The sequence below is a fragment of the Prionailurus bengalensis genome, chromosome D2, assembly GCF_016509475.1.
Source record: "Prionailurus bengalensis isolate Pbe53 chromosome D2, Fcat_Pben_1.1_paternal_pri, whole genome shotgun sequence".
Lineage (NCBI taxonomy): Eukaryota > Metazoa > Chordata > Mammalia > Carnivora > Felidae > Prionailurus > Prionailurus bengalensis.
The window spans coordinates 66,658,756-66,680,797 of record NC_057351.1 but is presented as its reverse complement, the minus strand read 5'-3'; positions in this window follow the sequence as shown (position 1 = coordinate 66,680,797).

The window sequence follows — 22,042 nt, the reverse complement described above, 5'->3', positions numbered from 1 at the left end:
GGTGCTGAGAAAGAACTGGAACAAAATGGGTCCAGATTTGGAGCTATTTATTTTAGTGAACTTCCTGCATTGTGCAATCATCATTATAAATCAGTTTTAGAACATTTTCGTCATCAATAAGCATCACTAATACCTATTCCATATTAATCCCCATTCTCATACCCCCTCCCTAGACAATCACTAATCTACTTTGTGTCTCTATAACTCTACCTTTTCTGGATATTTTTTAAATTTTTATTTATTTTGAGGGGGAGAGAGAGAGAGAGAGAGAGAGAGCAAGCATGAGTAGAGGAGGGTCAAAGAGAGGAAGAGAGAGAATCCCAAGAAGGCTTTGCACTGTCAGTGCAGAGCCCAATATGGGGGTCCATCCCAGGAACTGTGAGATAATGACCTGAGCCAAAATCAAGAGTTGGTTGCTCAACTGACTGAGCCACCCAAGTGCCCCTGGATATTTTTAACAAATGGAATCATATAATGTATGGTCTCTTGTATCTAGTTTCTTTCACTGAGAATAATGCTTTTGGGGTTTATCTATGTCATAACATGTATTGGTAGTGCATTACTTTTAGTTGCTGAATAGTGTTCCATTGTATGGATATATGACATTTTGTCTCTCCATTCACCAGTTGACATTTAGGTTGTTTCCAATATTGGGTACTTGTGAATAATGCTAAGAACATTTGGTTACAAGTCTTTGTGGGGACAAATGTTTTCATTTTTCTTGAGTACATACGGAAGTATTTAAAACAATTTTTTTAAGTTTGTTTATTTGGGGAGAGAGAGCACAAGTAAGGTAGGGGCAAAGACAGGTAGAGAAAGGATCCCAAGCAGGCTCCAAGCTGTCAGTGCAGAGACTGATGCAGGTCTTGATCTCACGAACTGTGAGATCATGACCTGAGCTGAAATCAGGAGTCCAATGCTCAACTCACTGAGCCATCCAAACACCCCTAGAACTAATTTTTAAAACAGCTTTATTTTTGTTGATCTGTTCTGTTTAGTTGTTGTTGTTTCTACATTGTTTAATTTGTTCTAATCTTTATTATTTCCTTTCTTCATCGGGCTTTAGGCTTAATTTGCTCTTCCTCTTCTAGCTCCTTTAGGTGTAAGGTTTGGCTGTGGATTTGGGACTTTTCTTGCTTCTTAAGGTAGGCTTGTGTTGCAATATATTTCCCTCTTAGGACTGCCTTTTCTGCATCCCAAAGGTTTTGAACTGTTATGTTTTCATATTCATTTGCTTCCATGTACTTTTTTTATTTCTTCTTTAATTTCTTGGTTAATCCATTCATTCTTTAGTAGGGTGTACTTTACTGTCCATGTATTTTTGGTCTTTCCAAAATTTTTCTTGTGGTTGACTTCAAATTTTATAGCATTATGGTCTGAAAATGTGCATGGTATGATTTCAATCTTAGATACTAGCAAATCAAATCCAATAGTACATTAATACAAATACTGACCATGATCAAGTGGGATTTATTCGTGGGCTGCAAGGGGGGTTCAATTTCTGCAAATCAGTGTGATACACCATGTTAATAAAAGAAAGGTTAAGAACCATGTAATCCTCTCAATACATGCAGAAAAAAAAGCATTTGAAAAAATACAGCTCTTTCTTTCTTTCTTTCTTTCCTTCTTTCTTTCTTTCTTTCCTTCCTTCTTTCTTTCATTCAGCATCCTTTCTTGATAAAAAACCCTCAGCAAAGTAGGGATAGATGGAACATACCTCATTATCGTTTATTTAAAAAAAATTTTTTTTTAACATTTATTTATTTTTGAGACAGAGAGAGACAGAGCATGAACGGGGGAGGGTCAGAGAGAGGGAGACACAGAATCCGAAACAGGCTCCAGGCTCTGAGCTGTCAGCACAGAGCCCGACGCAGGGCTCGAACCCACGGACTGTGAGATCATGACCTGAGCCGAAGTCGGCCGCTTAACCGACTGAGCCACCCAGACGCCCCTGAACATACCTCATTATCGTAAAGGCCATATGTGAAAGACCCACAGCTACTATTATCAATGGGGAAAAACTGAGGTCTTTTCCTCTATGGTCAGGAACAAGACAGGATGTCCACTCTCACCATTACTATTTAACATAGTACTAGAAGTCTTAGCCTCAGCAATCAGCCAACAAAAAGAAATAAAAGGCACCCAAATCGCCAAAGAAGAAGTCAAGCTTTCACTCTTTGCAGCTCACATGATACTCTATGTAGAAAACCCAAAAGGCTCTACCAAAAAAATTTCTAGAACATGAATTCAGCAAAGTTGCAGGATATAAAATCAACATACAGAAATCTGTTGCATTTCTATACACCAATGAAACAGCAGAAAAAGAAATAAAAGAATCTATCCCATTTATAATTGTACCAAAAACCATAAGATCCCTAAGAATAAAACTAACCAACAAGTTGTACAATCCAGCAATTGTACTAGTTGGTATTTACCCAAAGGATACAAAAACACAGATTCAAAGGGCACGTGCACTCCAATGTTTACAGCAGCATTATGAACAATAGCCAAACTATAGAAAGAGCCCAAATGTCTGTCAACTGATGAATGGATAGAGGAGAGGTGGTATATACGTACAATGGAATATTACTCAGCAGTCCAAAAGATTGAAATCTTGTCATTTGCAATGACATGGATGGAGCTAGAGTGTATTATGCTGAGTGAAATAAATCAGTCAGAGAAAGACTGATTTCACTTCTATGTGGAATTTAAGAAACGAAACAGATGAATATATGGGAGGGGGAAAAGAAAGAAAAAAGAGAGAAATGAACCATAAGAGACTCTTACACCATAAGATAGAGAACAAACTGAGGGTTCGTGGAGGGAGGTGGGTGGGGGATGGGCTAGATGAGTGATGGGTATTAAGGAAGGCACTTGCTGTGATGAGCACTGGGTGTTGTATGTAAGTGATGAATCACTGAATTCTATTCCTGTAACAAATATCGCACTGTATGTTAACTAAAATTTAAATAAAAATTTGAAAATAAAAAAACCACTTTATTGGCATGTAACTGACACACAATAAATTAAATTAATTAATTAAATATTTATGTAGTTATTGATAGAGAGAGGCGTTGATCAGCATGGGGAGAGACAGAAAGAGAGGAGAGAGAGAAAATCCCAAGCAGGTTTCACACTGTCAATGCAGAGCCTGTCGCGGGCTCCATCTCACAAACTGTGAGATCATGACTTGAGCTGAAATCAAGAGTTGGACTCTTGATCAACTGAGCTGCCCAGGCACTTCTGAATATATTTAAAGTGTACAGTTTGAAGAGCTTTGACGTAGGTATACACCTGTCAAATCATCACCACAATTAAGGTAATAAGTACATACATCACCCCCAAATAATTCCTCCTGCTGCTGGAATCCTCCTGCTTATCCTTCCCCACCACTCCCATCTTCAGATGACCACTGGCTTGCTTTCTGTCACTGTCGATTAGTTCTCATCTTCTAGATTTTATATCAGTGGAATTATAAAGCATGTATTCTTTTTTTGTATGACTTTGTTCACTCAGTGTAATTATTTAGCAGTTTATCCATGTTGTAGTGCATATCAATACCTTCTTCGTTTTTTATCGATGAGTAATATTTCATGGTCTGTATATACCTCAGTTTGTTTATTCATTCATCTGTTGATGAGTATTTGGGGTGTTTCCATTTTTTTGCCTATTATAAACAAAGCTGCTTTAAACATCCATATTTTCATGAATGCAGACTTTCTTTCCTTTCTCTTGGATACATTCCCAGGAATGGAAAGTCTACATTATATTCTACATGTATGCTTAACATTAGAGGAACTTGCTAAATCATCTTCCAAAATGATTGTTCCATCTGACTTTCCCACTAGCCATGCATCGAGACTTTCTATTCCTCCAGGTTCTTGCTATCTTGTTATGGTCAGTTTTTTTAGCTTTAACCATTCTAATAAGTGTGAAGTGTTATTTACCGTGGTTTTAATTTGTGTTTCACTAACAACAAAGGATGCCAAGGATCATTTCATGTACATATTTGCCATCTGTGTATTGTCTATGGCAAACTATCTGTTTAAAACTTTCGCCCATTAAAAAAAATTAGGTTGTTTGCTTTCTGAATATTGAATTTTGAGAGTTCTTTATAAATTCTAAATACAAGTCCTTTATCGGACATATGCTTTGCAAATACTTTCTTCCAGTCTGTGGCTTGTCATTTTATGAATCAAAAGAAAGTTGGAGCAGCTATATTAACATCAGATAAAACAGATTTCAGAGCGAAGAATATTACCAGGTATAAAGAAGTTCATTTCATAATGATAATAGGTCAGTTTATCAAGAGGACATAGCAATTCTAAACATTTATGCAGCTAATAACAGAGATTTAAAATACACGGAGTAAAAACGGTTAGAATTGAATTGTAAGGAGAAATAGGCAGGATAATAGTGGCCGATCTTGATCCCCCCCTCTCAATGATTCATAGACAAGGTAGGCAGAAAACCAGGAGGGATATAGCAGATTTGAATGACAGCATCAACCTATTTCACCTGCTATTTATAGAACACTCTACTCAACAATGTGTAGCAGGGTTTACACTTTTTTCAAGTGTGTATGGAAAATTTGCAATATGGGCCATACTCTGGCCCATAAAATAAATGTCAATAATTTTCAAAATGTTTGAATTACACAATGTATTTTTTCTTTGCCCTCACAATGCTGTACATGCACAAAGCATGACTTAGACTAATCACCAACTCTCTGGGTCTGTGTTCTCTGTGGATCTGGTGTCCATAGGTCTTCTATGTGCCTGGCACACAGGAGACTCATAGGCATGTAGCTGTATGTTCCCAGTGTGCCCATATCACATCCAGTTTAAATCACTCTTAACAAATACATTTAGATGCTTCCACAGCCCTGAGAGTTTCCATCTAATTGTAATTCTCTCTTAACTCTTCTTAGATCTAATATATAAATGTCAACTTGCTCTGCCCTAGTCCTGAGCCAATATACTCACTACAAATCACTCCTCTCACCTTCAAAAGGCAGGTCAATCAATATGCAAAACATTAATATTTTGCATGGAAAAACTGGATTATTTCACTGCTCACATGATTAAATTTAGAGTACAATCCTTTATCTCCAACTTAAGATACGTTATTAATGGAAGAACCATGGCATGCAATAAAGGATATGGGCTCTAAAGACCAGCTGAGCTGAAATGATCAGTTCTGAAATTATTAGAAAAGAGGCCTTGAGCCAGTCATTAAACTCCTCTGCACCTGGGTTTCTCATTTAAAAATAGGAATTAATAACCACTATGTCATGATTTTGCTCTAAGATTTAGGATATAGCATAGAGCTCCAACTTGGAATACAATACACAATAAATAATGGCTTTTACAGTGAAATCTTGATTATCCAGGGATATGGTGATAATGGTAAATAAGAAATTGTATTTGTTATGTTTTTTATAATCTATGATGACTATATATATGACACACATTTAGATTGTGCATATATGAATATATATAAAAATATATGCATATATAATTTAAAGTAAATATGTGTTTACTTATATATGCATATATACATACATATATACGTGTGTGTATATATATATATATATATATATATATGCTTATATATGTCATATGTTTATTATAGGCTTTTTTTTTCCTTTGTTTTGCTCTTACCTTTTTACCTTTTGGCCTCCTTCATCCATTTCTCCCTCTCACCCCGTACCTCTGGCAATCACCGTTCTGTTTTCTTTATCTCTGAGCTTGTTGTTTTGTTCATTTTGTATTATATTTCATATATAAGAGAGATCATATACCACACACACACATATACAACCATTTCTTTTCCATTTTTTTGTGTGTCTTCTTCAATTTCTTTCATAAACTTTCTATAGTTTTCAGTGTATAGATTTTTTTATCTCTTTGGTTAGGTTTTCCTAGGTATTTTATGGCTTTTGGTGCCACCATTTCTTTATATATATATATATATATATATATATATGTATATATATATATATATATATACACACACACATACACACACACACTATACACACACACCATATATGTATACATACATACCATATGTATATATTATATCCTATACATACAAATGTATATATGTATATGTATTATACATATATAGTAAATAATGCTGCAATGAAAATGGGGGTACATATATATTTTTGAGTTAGTGATTTCATTTCCTTCAGATAAATACCCAGAAGTGGAATTGTTGGATCGTATGGTAGTTCTATTTTTATTTTTTTGAGGAATGTCCATAATTTTTTCCATAGTGGCTGTACCCATTTACATTCCCAATAGCACTACAGAAGGGTTCCCTTTTCCCCACATCCTTGACAACACTTTTTAGTTCCTGTCTTTTTTACATGAGCTATTCTAACAGTCACGAGGTGAGAGCTCATTGTTTTGATTTACATATCCCTGACGGCCAATGGTGTAGAGTGTCTTTTCATATGTGTTGGCCGTCTGTATGTCTTCTTTGGAAAAATGTCTATTCAGATTTCCTGCCCATTTTTTAATCAGATTTTTTTATTTTCTATTGAATTGTATGAGTTTCTTCTGCATTTTGTATATTAGCTCCTAATCAGATGTATGATTTGCACATATTTTCTCCCATTCCATATGTTGCCTTTTCATTCTGTTGATGGTTTCCTTTGTTGTACCGAAGCTATTTAGTATGATGTTTGCGTACTCATTTACTTTTGCTTTTGTTGCTTTTGCTTTTGGTGATAGCTTCAAAAAAAAGTTATCATCAAGACCAATGTCAAGGAGCTTACTGCCTATGTTTTCTTCTAGGAGTTTATGGCTTCAGGTCTTACATTTAAGTCTTCACTCCATTTTGAGTTAATTTTTGTGTGTGGTAAGAGAGTGGTCCAGTTTCGTTGTTTTGCATGTGGTTGTCCAGTTTTCCCAATACCATTTATTGAAGAGACGATCACTTCCCCATTGCGTATTCTTGTCTCCTTTGCCATAAATCAACTGACCATGTGTATATGGGTTTATTTCTGTGCTCTCTCTGCTGTTCTATTGATCTCTGTGTTTTTATGCTAATATCATATTGTTTTAATTACTATAAGCTTTGTAATATGTAAGTAGTGTGAAATCAGGGAACATAGGCAGATCATGCGGAAAACAGAAATAGTTGCTCTGTAACAGAGAAATTTGTTTTCTAAGTATCAGTTGCAATTACAACTAAATATATTCCTTTAAATCTACTTCTGTAATATATTTTGACAGTTTTAGTTTTGTTCTAGCCATATTTTGTGTTCATCTGTGACCTCCTATCCAGCCTCACCCCCCTTCCCAATTAATTAAGAATTATCTGCTTTAGAATTTTTGAGAAATATCTATATAGATGGCTGCATTACTATCACTTAGAGGATCCTTGGCCCTTCCCAAACCTACCCATCCTTCAAGGTCTGGCTCAAGACTTCCCTTCCTCCAGGAAGCTTTCCTTATGCTCAAGCACAGAAAAAGTTCTCTGTCTTCTGAACATGTACAGTTCTGAGAACCTGGGCTATCTGTGAAGCTCAAAGGCACACCTTGCTCTTTTTTGATGGTTACCTTTTAAGTATCCCTCTTATATGCTTCTTTTTTCCATGCACCCGTCCATCCATCCATCCATCCATCCATCCGTCCATTAACATGTTCCAGTACTTACACTGTTTTGGGGACTGTGCAGGACACCAAGTCTACAGAGATGAATAAAACATGGGGCTCTGCATTTACATAGGTTCCCTGTACATGCAGAAACAGATCTGTGATCAGGTAGTACTCTAAAATTTAATAAAATATCATGATAATAGTGTATAAGAAAGGTTTTATTCATTGAGGAAAGAGCAGTGTTGCAACTGCAGTTATGCTCACTTTGGTCTTTACATTTACCAGACCCTTGCTGAGTTCCTTGAGCTCCGTGTCTCACTATACCTTGTGACTATGGGGGCACTGTCTGAGTTTGTCTGGGCTTTTGTAACAGAATACCGTAGACTGTGTGGCTCATAAGCAACAGAAATTTCTTTCTCATATTTCTGAAGGCTGGAAGTCTAAGATCAGGGTGACAGCACAGTTGGATGAGGGCCCTCTTTCAGGTCACAGACTTCTGCTCTGTCTTCACATGATAGAAGGAGACAAGAGAGCTCTCTGGAGTCTCTTTTGTAAGAGCACTTATTCATGAGGGCTTTGTCCTTATGACCCAATCACCTCCCAAAGACCTAACTTCCTCGTCCCTACCCTCTGAAGGTTAGGTTTCAACATATGAATTTTAGGGGGACACATTCAGATCATAGTAGGCATTAAGCCCATTTTATAGATGAGGCAATGAAGGCATAAAAAATTAGCTTAGTTTACCTAAGGTCAGGTATCAAGGTGGATACCCTGGGTATCCAGGATGGATATCAAGTCCAAGATTAAAACCCTGGCCACTCTGATTTCTTAAGACTTCTAACCACTAAACTCTTAAGGCCTCCTTTAAAGGAGCAGTAGCTAACAACTACTATAGGAGGGAAGTGGTTACAGAGAGGGAACCATGTATGCAGGGCTCAGATGACTGAAAGTGTGTGGCAGGTTTTGGGGTTCTGAGACACAATGAAAGTCAGGGTGAGGATGGCAGGAGCCAAGGGGGAGAAGGAGGATAGAGCCTGATTTCAAAGGGCCTTAGCATCACTGTTAGGAGTATGGACTGAACCTGAGGGGCAGTGGGAGGCCACTGGAGTCTTAACCTGGTGGTGACTTTGTAATGATGAGTATTTACCAGGGACCCGGCACCATTCTACATGTACTACTTATCTGCACCACTCCAATCCCATGAGAGTACTATTGTCTCCCAGAAGTCAGGGAAGGGAAAACTCAAGTACAGAAAGTCAATCAGTGTGACCAAGGTCATCCTGTGAGAAAGTGACAGAGGCAGCTGTCTCAATGTGAGTCCAAGTTCTTAACCACTCTCCTCTAGAAAGTCTCTCATCTACTGTGATTAAGAACACCCCGCCTGACTGGCAGAGCCAAGTAAGGCAAGATTAAGATCAAGGACAAATTTAAGAGGCTAATGTAATACCCAGGACAAGAGAAACGAAGATCTGAACGCTGGTTGTGGGGAGGAAAAGAGGTGGCACTCAGTGAGGGGCAGGCACAGTTTCCTAAATGTCTGTACCCCCCACCTCCATGGCACAAAAATGGTGATTGACTGACCAATGGATTTCCCTGGCCCCCTCCCCTGTTATGAGACTGGTTTCCATATCTTTAAATTTGGGGAGCAGAGGTGGAAACATGGGGAGCTTCTACTTTTCAAGTAAGTCTGTTCCTCCCCTCCCTCTGGCTCCAAACACAGCTTGCAAGCCAAGTATCTCCTCCATAAGCAGAATGCATTCCTTCTTCCCTGGGTTGACCATTGAATTATAGTTTTCTTCTGCAAAGGCTTATGAAAATTTTTAAGGGTTATTAGGAAAAGCAATTATTTATGCTGAAGATCCTGCCTACCATCACTTCTTCTGGGAGAAGTGGTCTTTCTCCAAGTCTCAGAGAAAAACAGCTCCTTGTGTTGGACAACCTTCTGGTCATCTGTAATGAGTTACAATCATCCTGTTTTATGCCTCCAGAAACCTATGCCTGGCCTCTGAAGCATTCATCATTTTCAGAGGCCTTGAAACACCACCAGACCTGCTCACGCAGAATTTTCATTGTTGCTGCATTCTGATTGCATTATGATTTCCACAATGTTCAGAATATCATGTGTAAATAACAATTTGTAGCATTCCTGGGAACGCCATTTGGTGTCCAAGTGTAGTATAATACAAAATTCATCCATAATTTGATTGCCAACTTACCTTTTCCTCCTCTGATGATTCGAATCATAAGACCAGAGATAAACAGGCACCTTGCACTTCTTGGCACATACTATTTAACTTCTACAAATATTGCCACATCCATTTTCCCTCAACCCCACAAAAAGTTCTTCCCTTTGTGGATTATTATAGAGGTCGGGGAGGGGGCAACTTTTCTTGCTGAATACCCCAGGATGCTTTGGGCGGTGACAAAGCCAAGAAAAAATTATGGCATTTGGAAAACAGAAGGAAAATGTTAAGCCAAAGTAGGGCTTACACCTCAGGCTGAAGATCCAGGGTATCTACAAGATTCCTATGTACACCCTGTGCATATTTACTGTAAAGTGTACTTACCAGGGGCACTGAAATCTAGCCCTGTTTCTCTTATCAGATTCTGAGACCATGAGGGTCTATCAGGCCAGAGCAAAAACTTTTCCTAACGTGCAAAAGAGGTGCCATATGTGCTAACAAAAGCCTTAGGTCCCTGATTCCATGTTATGGAGTGAATGTTTGTGACCCTGTCCCCCAAATTCACTTGGTGAATCCCTAATTCCCAATGTGATGGTATTTGGAGGTGGAGCCTCTGGGAGATCCTTAGGTTTAGATGAGGCTGTGAAATGAGGTTCCCATGATGGGCTCAGTGTCTTTATTTTAAAAGGAAGAGAAACCAGAGCACTTGCTCTCTGTCTCTCTCTCTCTCTCTTTCTCTCTCTTTCTGCCATGGGAGGACACAGCAAGAAGGCAGAAATCTACAAGCCAGGAAGAAGGCTTTCACCAAAAACTGAATCCACAGGTACCTTGACCTTGGTCGTTTCAGTCTCCACAATGGTGAGAAATAAATGTGGGTTCTTTAAGCCACCCAGTCTGTGGTATTTTGTTATAGCAGCCTGAGCTGACTAAAACAGTCCAATTTCCAATTCAACTGTAAATTTGTTAAACTATAACTTTGACTCTTTTGGTTGCAGTTGGGAAAAATAAGCCTTGAATTATCTTCAGCAGAAAGGGAAACCTATTTAAAGAAAATACAAGGCATCTTTATAGGGGCTTGTCAAATGCATACACTATGTATATCTCACTATGTGTAAATTTTTCCTTGATAAAAACAAGTAATAATTGAACTCTACTTAATGATATGTATACTGAAGTGCTTAGGGCAATGATATTCGCAAATTAAGTTAAAATTCATGAAAAGTAAGATGACTTTGTGGATAAAAGATGCATAGCCATGTAATAAGGCAAATATAGCAAAGTTAATTATAGAATCTAGGTGGTAGCTGTGGGTGTGCACTGTATAATTATTATAACATTTATATATATGTGAACATTTTCATCAGAAAATGTAGGACAAAGACCCCAAGAACAAAACTATAGTTGGGCCTCCATAACAGTAGAAGTATTAGGATGTTCTCACTCACCCTTGTTTGTTTCCCTCTGTATGTTGCATCAGCCTACTTCACCATTGCAGAGTAGCTTTCTCTATGTGGCCAAAAAACATGACTGCCAAGCCCTTCCAGGTTTATATCTTATGGCTTCAGTACCAGAGAGAGGCTGGCTAAATATTCTTTCTGTTTCCAAATCCCAAAGTCCAGGAGGAAAGACTCATTGACCCACGACTCAGTGACCCAGCTTGGGTCAGACACTCACTTTTGGACCAATCAAATGTGGCCAGTAAGGCAGGGCCATAGTAGCAAATGGTATCTCTTTAGAAAACAAGATAAATGACCAAGTTGGAGGGGTGTACAGAGACAAAGGCTTCAAAAGAATAGAAATGTTTCTCTTGGAAAAATCAGACGAAACAATAAGTGCCTAGTATAATAATATAGAAATGGGAAGGACCCACATCATTCATCACGAATTGAGTTTATCTCTGAGCAAAGAAAATATTTAAAAGAGTAACAGACTACATATACACAGCCAAAGTCATCAACAAAATTTATTCTTGCAGTTATATTCCTCACGCTTGATCTAAACACTATTCTATGTGTCCTTCTATTTAAATCCTACCCATAGGGCTTATTTCATGTCTCATTTTCCCCGAATGTCATGGTCTGCATTGATCTATTTATTCCTCCTACTGCGTTTCCCACTCATACAATGTCTTTTATTCATAAATGGTTTTGTATGTAGAACACCTCCCTCCTTCTAGATTCTAAGTTCCACAAATATCTTTATAGTAATTGTTATTCTTAGCATGAGTAATTGACAATAGCTTTTTCCATTCTCTGCAATTTGTAGCCCAATACCACATACCCTGTAAGTAATTACATGTGTGGGAAGAGATTTGGGGGAAGATGAGGTATCATATTACTTATACGAAATATGTTGAATATTTATACAGCAGGCAGAGCAGATGAGTGGTTTTTATTCGTGAAACATAAATGAGTTCTGGGCATTGAGCAATATGGTAATGAAAGATTTAAAGATGAAAGTACAAACCCAGAGTGTTTGTACAATATGTGACACTCTTCTTTGCTGTGAAAAAAGTGTGTGAGAACATAATTACTCCACCTTTTCTACTTAAGTCTCCACCAAAAAAAAAAAAAAAGTTTCTGAAGATGTATATAGAGAAGCATTCTTTCTAGAAGGTATGGAAGTACATACTTAACACAGATTTCCAAATCCATGTCTTGCTAAGGCTTACTAATTTGCACAAATTAATGATGGTCAATTTGAATTTGTAAAAAGTAAGAATTATGTGACATGTGAATTATGTGGTATGATTAAAAGGCAAAAACACTGATCAACAAAGTATCACCAGAAAATGTTCCATGGACAGCACCCTCTTTAGTGAATGAATTTTGAAAATTTTTCATTTTAGGATGTAAACAATGCTCCCCAAGTGACTAAAAATGACTTTTTAAAGTAACTTTCCCTTTTATATGTATTTTTTATGTGTATATGGTATTGTGGGATCAAATCCCCATGTGAATTTCTAACATTTTAGCAGTATTTTACAGTTTAAAAGTCTATTCTCATGCAACTTGGCTTGACCTCCTGAGATGAATAAGTTTTGAGGCTTGCCAGAGGTTGGGAGCCCATTGAGTTGGGGGAGGGTCTAAAAATCAACGTATTCAACTTCAAATACACCAGATAACTTGTAACCATTGATCTGAATTGGACTAGTTCTAAATTACTAAATTCTCAGGTTCTGTTGTTGTTGTTTTGAGACAGTTAGTTGTGTCCAGAGGGTAAAAATTATAAGGGTGAAAACTTCCAAGATAATTTAGGCTGTTAGGGACAATGCTTATAAGGGGTTAGGGTCAGGGACACAGTGAGCACAACCTGCTGATTTGGACTGAATTTGATCGCATTTTAAAATTATGATCTCTTTATTTTTGACTGTTTCAATCAGAAAGGTGTCTATTATCTATCTATCTATCTATCAACTATCATCTATCTTTACACACAAACACACATGTAAATGGATATATATTTTTTTTCTCCTTTGTTTATAATTGGAACTAAATTAACCTTTTTAAGTTTCATTCAGAGTCCTTCCTCCTTCCCTTCCATCTACATTACTTCTGTAGAGGAATGTTTTTACAGGAAATTAGGTTCACTGGGTGTTTAAACCAATGTGTTTAGCTGGTGGCTATCCAGGTCTAATTAACTCCTTTAACAAATTGGGTGAAATAGGGTCATTATATTATGTTTCTAGCCAATTAGGGTTGTTTGGGTTGAATGCTCCCTCTTGTAAACTTATTTAAAGTTAATAAAACATGGTACTGAAATTTACTTCATAAGAGGAAAAGTCTAGAGGGGAGATAAAAGAACCATAGTAAGCACAAAGGATTTTGAAGGTATTTTATTGTTACCTGTACTGATATCTTTATTATTACATAATAAAATGAAGTGTCTTCAGTGGGTCACAATATGGCAAAATTGAAGCCTTAAGGTCAGTTCTGTGGCTGTGGAGTCTTGAACTTACTTTTCCTAATCTGGAAAGTGGAAATAGTAATCCTGTTGTCCTGAGGATCCAATGATATAGTAAATACAATGTGCTTTGAAAAGCTTGAATTGTAAATTTGAGATTATAAAATAAGGATGGAACACTAGGTGATTTCTGAAAGTATTTAGAAACATATACATGGAGATTTACTTTTCTCAATACAAATATGCCCAGGGAAATATTTCTAAACAGAAATTTTATACACAAAACCTGAGTTTAATTGAACTAAACATATATAATCAGCCCTATCCCTCACTTGGCCTAATTATACTGCAGGTGAAAAAGGGCTTTATAAAAGGCAAAAACAAAGCAAAATTATTTCTGCAAAAGCAGACACTTTCTCCAAATGGTCAGAATGGATCATCAGGACAAGTAGAGGGGACTGTTTAAGAACCCTGCAGCCAAATGAGAGGCTGCTTTGAGCCAGTACCCGCAAAAGGTCTAGTGAGCCAGTAACATTGAGCTGTAGGACTAATCAAGAAACCCCAGATCATGGCCCATAGTCCAAGGCCTGACAGTGGTGATGGACCATCCTCCCAACAACATTTCCAAGGACATACTATTATCTACAACTCACAGATAAGGTGGTAATGCTCAGGAAGGTTTCAATGTGTGCCCAAGGACAACTGCCAGTCAGTGAAGGAAATAAAATTTGGGCCGGTTTTTCACTGGGGGACCCATAATCCATGATCTTTTGGTCCTCCGCACTGACCCAAAAAAGGTGGGCCTTTTTCCTTTAGAAGAGAGTCAGCCTCCTTCTGGAAGCTTGCCTCCCCTTTCCCACCCATGTTTGACCCAAGGGCCTCCCTGCTTGGCCTTCTGCTTTTGAAAAAGCTTCCACAAGTTTTTCATCACATGCTAAGATCAGAAAGTTCCAGAAAGGCTCCTAGAAACTGAACAAAATAACGGAGGTCAATATGTAAAGCAATATACAATTTGCTATTACTTACTGAATTGTCATTTTTCCCCCAAAATAATTACACACCTATGAAGGAAATTCTCATGTTTTAATTTGGTCAAAGAAAATCTAAAGAGTGTAATCAGTGTATCAAGTGCTTAATGACTCCTTAAGCGATCTAAGAACATTACTTTAAATAATTCCCCAGATTGTAATAGTCAAGAACATGTTCAAAAACCTCCTGTTGATCTTTCCTGAGAGCTCTCCTTGTCAGCAAGGCCATGGAGCTCTGGCATTTCCAGCAGTCATCCTCTTCCAGGCTCCTTCTCAGGTCGTCTCTCAAGTAAAGACCCAGCAAATGGGTAAAGTCTGGGTAAAGTCTGACCTCCATTTTTAAAACTAGTCATTCACATTAGGTCAATTGAGGGTGGGAGGAGTGTAGATTTCCACAAGGAATTATAAGATCTGAGAGCCAGGCATTTTTCCCTTTCTAGAAATTTCATCTGGATTTGATTTTCCTCCTGGGGCTTAACATGTCATTGCTTGGTGGCATAGCACCATGCTTTGGTTGAACCAAGGAGGAAAGAGATTCATTATATTTTGTCACCATCATCCTTCCTATTCAGATGAAATTAGCTCCTCCCTGCCTAATGAAAGGTCACAGAAAAAAAAAGTCCTTTCAACATATTTCATACAATTAGGGTGGTAGATGATGGAAATGTTATTTGATCTCATAATTACGAATGAAGTGTTGTTTGGAGAAAACAAGACGGGTCCTGTCTTGGAAAAGCTCAGCCAGGCAGTGTCTCTCCAGGGTATAGGCTTCCTGACTTAATCTATTAAGTCCATTTTTGCTGATCCAGGCTCTGGTTTAACACAATCACAATCTCCTGGGCATGGCTTGACTCAATGAGAAGGACAGCTCCCCACAGGGCAGGCCTTGACCCTGGGGAAGTCCTGAATGGAATTTAGTGGCTCTACATAAGTCCAGCATCCCACGAGAAAATAAGCAGGGCAACAGTTGAGATGGGAACTATGTAGGTGTCCTGGGTACACACATATTTATAATCATGTAGAGAACAGCATATAATAATAATGAATTAGTGATAATGTTCTTACGTTAGCCGTAGTTTGGGTTATATTATGTGCCAGCCTCATGGTAAGTGTGCTGTATTGCCATTAATCCTCACAATAGCTTTGTGAGATAAATATTATTACTCTCCTCATTTTCCTTTCCTTTTCTTTGCTTTCTTTCTTTCTTTCATTTTTTGTTTGTTTTCTGATTTTTTTGGTTATTTTTAGATGAGGCAGCTGAGGGTTAGAATTGCTAAAAGATTTGACAGAAGCCCTGTGGACAAGGCGCTAAGATTTAAGCCCAAATTAGTCTATTCCAAGCAGACCATTAAACTCACAACACACACAAACTCACAACACAAACTGCTTATATTTATTTATTTCCATGTGTGCTCTTCTTCTTGCTAAATATGAGTTCATACTCGCACCACCAATTCCAACCCCGCAGCACAGGGTACTACTCTTCCCTATCTCCGTAGTTACCACTCCACTTTGCACAACATTTGTGCCGATTAAATAAAGCAGTTTATAGAAACTCCCATCAGTCCCGCCACATGGTGCCTCATGCAAATTGGAAAAAGATGCCCCTTCCTCACTGTAGAAACTTGGCACCTGCACGGGACTGGATTCCAGCTTCTGCTCACCGTCTCGGTGGGGAATCTTGGTGCGATGCACTTGGAGACCCTGCAGAGCTGGAACATAATAAGAGGTAATTATTGATGCTCAAGGTCAGGCCTTTCAGGAAAACACCACAGATACCTACGTATAGATAACTTATGATAATAACTTTTCCCTGGAGAATTTTTCATAACTAACAGGGTAGTGGAATGAATAAGAAAGTGTCACCAAGGTTTTCCACTTGGGTGGGAAAATCAATATAATCCAGTGTGTTGTCAATATCACCAATTATATCCCATTGAACATAGATGACAGTGGGTTGATGGGCCTATTACAGATTATTTTTTTAACCCGATGCCTGGCTATATGTCACCCTAAGCTCTGAATCAGAAGCAGGTTGAAATAAAAATAAAACCTAGCCCTGTCTTTCAAAGGCTGGCTAGCAGCCAAAAGGAAGCTGATCTATCTATAATGCAGAGTACATAATTCAAAATGACATTGAAGTTAAGGGGAAAAAAAAGACAGCCCTGCCTAATTTCATGTACACGGTCAGTAAAGTTTGCTGACAGATTTATGAGCTTCAACCTGCTAAACACTCCTCTGCTGAATTTTTTCACTAACTTGTATTTTGAGAGAGGCAAATGAGCTCATCTTCAGGCCCTTTGGGTGATCTTTCTCTAGGACCTGATGGACTTTAAATCTGTCAGAGGAACAGATTAAATTTGACTCCATGCTGCAAATGTCTGAGGCCCTGACATGGAGACTCTAAAAGTGACACAGGCCTCCACAACTGGTGTCTTCCGTGGAGGACAGCAAGGAGATTATGATCATGACGTCTGCATTAGGAATGGGGTGGAGACAACATGGACAGTCCCCTCTCCTCTTTAGGGGCAGTGCTACATGATGTTACATTCACACCAAACCCCAGACCCCTGCAGCAACTGCTCAGCTGCACTGTGTTTCTTTTCTTTTCTTTTTTTTTTTTAATGTCAATTTATTTTTGAGAGAGAGAAAGATATAGAGAGAGAGACCATGAGTGGGATAAGGGCAGAGAGAGAGAGAGACACAGAATCTGAAGCAGACTCCAGGCTCCATGCTGTCAGCACAGAGCCTGACTGTGACCTGAGCCGAAGACGGATGCTTAACCGACTGAGCCACCCAGGTGCCTCACACTGTGCTTCTGTTTAACCTTCCGATGGGGTAGAGGTGGACGCACTAAGAGCCATGTGACCTCTCACCTCCAGAGCCAGGAGACAGTGACACTTTAGGGATGCTGAGGATCCAAGAATAACATCCAATACCCAAAGCAAAGGCCAATACTGTCACTCTCAACACAGAAGGCTCCCATCCCACTGATTTCAAACATTTAGAAATTTTCAGGCTGAAACAGATGACACATTACAGATCCAGGTAAATATGCTTATTTCTAAGGAACTGGTTCATGCAATTATGGAAGCTAAACTTCATAGGGCAGGACGGCAGGCTGGAAACTCAGGCTGGAGTTGATGTTGCAGCCCTGAGGCAGAATTTCTTCTCTGGGAACCTCACTTTTTAGTTTTTAGGCCTTCAACTCTTTGGATGGAGTCTACTCACATTATCAAGGGTTGTTTCCTTAAAATCAACTGATTGGAAACATTGATCACATCTAACAAAAAACTTCAAAGCAACACCTGTCTGGTGGAATAACTGGGCACAAGAGCTCAGCCAAGTTGGCACATAAAACTACCTATTACACAGGCTTTGATCTAATGCCCTGTTTTATATGGGGAAGCCCATGCAAAAGCCAAGCCAAATGAGTTCTTTATGGCTTGTTTTCTAGTCAGCAGGTCCCTATGAAGAAAAAGAGGAGTGAAACTAGATACTTCTGGAAGAGGCTACCACAGAGTGTGCATCCAGTAGGTGCTCAATAAATGGGTCTTTTTTCCTTCCACATGTAGGATTCACTGTTCCTCTCCTCCTGAGGATAGAAGAAGGAAAGAATTTCATTCTGTCCAAAGGAGAGTGGGGGCTGAGGACTCCCTGGGTTGGTCCCTCAGCCATAGCCAGGGTTCACGAATCCCCCTCGTTGTCACCCTCTGTCTCTGGCAAATTCCCACCACAGATGGGAGGGAAACATAATCACCCTGGGAGTGAGAGGGGATCCCCGCTCCTTCTTTGTCGGGGTCAGCCTGACTCTTACAGAGTAGATGGTGTCTCTGGGTGCCTGTCACAGAGAAGGCTTTCCTGACCACTATCTAGTGTCCCCTATCTAGTATCCTCTATCTAGTGTCCCCTATCTACCTAGTTGGACTGCAGAAGTTACTTGTGGTTTTATAACAAAGCAGACCAGAGTTTGAACTTGCTTCCCCCATTTATCAGCTGTGACACACAAGGCAAATTATCCACCATTTCTCCATTGGCAAAATGGGGTCATCATATCTGTTGTATAAGGTCAGTGTAAGGATGAAATGGAGTAATATGGGAAGAACTTGAAGCTTAGTGAGAACACGATACCTGTTAACTGTTACTGCTTTACCTTAAAATTCTACCAATTTAGAACTTTCCTGTAGCTTAAATCCTCCACACATATATTTTAGTGCCACCTGACAGAGGAACCTCATTATGTTACCAACACCCAGTGTGAATCAATATCCCAGGTCACCTTCCTACATGAGATGAGTGAACTGGGCACATGGGGAGACAAAGGGTGAGAGTAAGAGGAAGTAGAAGTAAATTGTGGTTTCTTTCACAGAATTTCCCTAGCTCCCGATTCGTATTTCTTAAGAAGAAAAATTTGGTCTCCTGGCCAGATGCTATTCATTACCACCAACATGTGGTCTCATAGCCATCCCCAGAGTCCCCTGTGCTGCTGTGAGGGCATGAGGTAGAAGTGGCTGGATTGTAAGTGGAAGAAAGTTCTATTCTATTTTGAACAGGAGAACCAGAAAGCTAAGACTCAGACCATCATACTAGAAGGGGAAAATAAAAAGAAGAGGGATGACAGAACAGAGGCACATGGAAGGCTCAGAATAATTCTCTGACTTTTAACGTTAAGCATTGAGGCAATTTGAGTACACAGAGGTGTCCTAGACAGATCATCTAGGAAACTGAAACTATAGGTAATGGCTCTTTTAAAAACTAGCACAAAATTCTCTAGCTCAAAAGACTCATGACATCGGGAGCAAATGAGTCTTGCACGATGATTGCAAGGGCATGGTGTGGAGTCAGGTGGCCTGCATGTGAATATCAGGTGGAGCACTGGCTGGGGGTGTGACCTGTACCTCAGCTCCTGCCTCTGTGAAATGGGAATACTAATACTAATACTAATACTAATACTAATACTAATAAGAATACCACTTACCTCATAGGGCTCTTGTAAAAAGGAAATGTGAATGCCTAAGTGAAGTACTTAGCTAAGTGCTTGACGTCTAAGTAGTTGATACATTCTTTTGTGGTCCTCAGCATTATCATCACCATCATCATCATCACCCTCTAATTCATAAAACAGGAAAGAGTGGTATCAGAAATGGACTTGCATTGGAGAGTGATAGAAAAATCATCCACCGCAAATCAGAGTTTACTTTGTATTATCCCAGGTAAACCTGCAGTCAGGAGTTTGTTAATTAAAATCTTATAACTATACTCATTCAAATACATTGAAAAACTATGGGAATAGATCCAAGAAAATAATTTGAGGCTAGAAACAGAGATGCTGCCTCAGTAGGTCTTTCAATGAGTCAAACAACAGCAGGGCATCGGTAAAGTCTGCACTAACAGAAGACAGCTGGTTCTAGGGCTCAGGGCCCCAAACAGCCTGCAGAAACCTTTGATGGTCAAGGAGACATTGGTTTAGGATCCTTGGCTGGGAAGACAAGTGTTGTATGAATAAATGAAGCACCAAACCACACAGGGCAGGCAGCTGCAGGCGTTCATGGGCATTAATTTTACGTAATATCACAAATGTTTAAATGCTGCAAATACCCATAAGCATGACAAATGGGAAAGCACAAAATGACCATTAGAATTCTAATATGTGTGAGAGGAAGTGATGAGACACTCTCTTATATAAATACTAAATACTAAATAATTCTACTCATTATTATTAAGAATGTGTCATCTGGCCAAAGCCGTTCTTTAAGTACTTTATGTTCTCTGCTGGAATCAAGTCATTAATTCCATTTATATAGTTAATGCTGAAGCCCTGAGTCCAAATGAGATCCCTGAGAAGATGGACTAAAATTACAGGCAAGGGAGATCCTCTATCCTATTTTTAACTCTGCAAATGTGAGGTTGACTTTACACTGAACGCTTCTTTGCCCCTGAACTCTACTGGAATGAGACCCTGAACCCTGGAAAGAAGTGGCTACTATAGCTCATGATGGCTTTGAGTCGAATGACCCATTGCTAGGACCTAGAACAACCCCGGTCCATTAATAAGCCCCTTCCAGAGCAGTCACGTTCCAGTTGGCCCCAGCAATGAGCTTTTCCACGTGTGGTGAAATAGGACAGAGCAGGAGAATGCCCAGTGATGTCCCCTCTCAAACTCTGCAAGGCAATTAGCCTATGACCCTTTTTCAAAATGGGGGCAGTAAGCAAGGTGGCTAAGAGTGTGGGCTCTACAGTCAGACATGCCTGCTTTGTATCCCAGCTCATTATCTGAATCGTCATTGGTTAGTTTTCTCAATGTCTTTCAGACCAAGTTGTCTCATTTTTAAAAGAAGGATGAAGCCTTTAAAATGGCGATAGCAGTAGTAACTAAGTTTAGATTTATTAGATTTGTTTATTTTTATTAGAAAAGGAAGAAAGAAAGGAAAGGAGGGAGAGAGGAAGATGGGGAGAAGGAAGGAAGGGAGGGAGAAGGCAGGGGAGAGGGAGGGAGAAGGCAGGGGAGAGGGAGGGAGGAAGGTAGGGAGGAAGAGAGAGAGGAAAGAAGGAAAGATTGGGGTGGGGGGAAGAAAGCAAGGCAGGCAGAGAGGGAGGACTCGAGGAAGAGCCACAGCTTTACCCAACACACCTGAGAGAGGACAGGCTCCAGGGCCCTCCCCAGAGCCCAGGGTCTCTCCTCCCAGAATCTGGCCTCATTCTCTGTCACTGAAAGGTTCAGGAGTGAGAAAGCCACCGAGGCCAAGGGTAGCAGCAGCCACCTAGGAGCCACACCAGGGGGGGCTGTTTGAGCAGCAGTGACAACTTTTGCTTCTCACTGGGGATGGCGGGCTCTGTGCTGTGAACGTGTTTCAAGATTACGAAGAGATGTGAGTCTGTCCTCTGGCCATGGTCCCGGTAGAGGATGTCTTGGCCCAATCCATGTGTCCTTGCTCTACAATTATGATAGGGAAAGATAGGGTTAAATAAGCAGAAAGGGAGAGGCTAGGGCTTGAAGGTCCCTGGAAAGGGAGCAAACTACATATTTTAAAACAATGCTGGGAGCATCTGACCAAGAGAAAAACTCCCTCATGTCTGGCCAGGAGAAAAGCTTCCTCAGGCTAAAATTTTTCTTAAGGATGTAACCAACACCACCCTTGTGTTCCCCTGAGGAATAAACAACTCAGCACCTACAGTTCTCAGGCCAATAAACAAAGAACTTAAAAAGAAACAAAGGGAAAAATAAAAGGAAGGGACCAAAACCCTGCAAAGCAAAGTTCCTCGCCTATAGTCGGGGGTATTCACTTTCGGACGCCCTCTCTCTGCAAAGAGAACT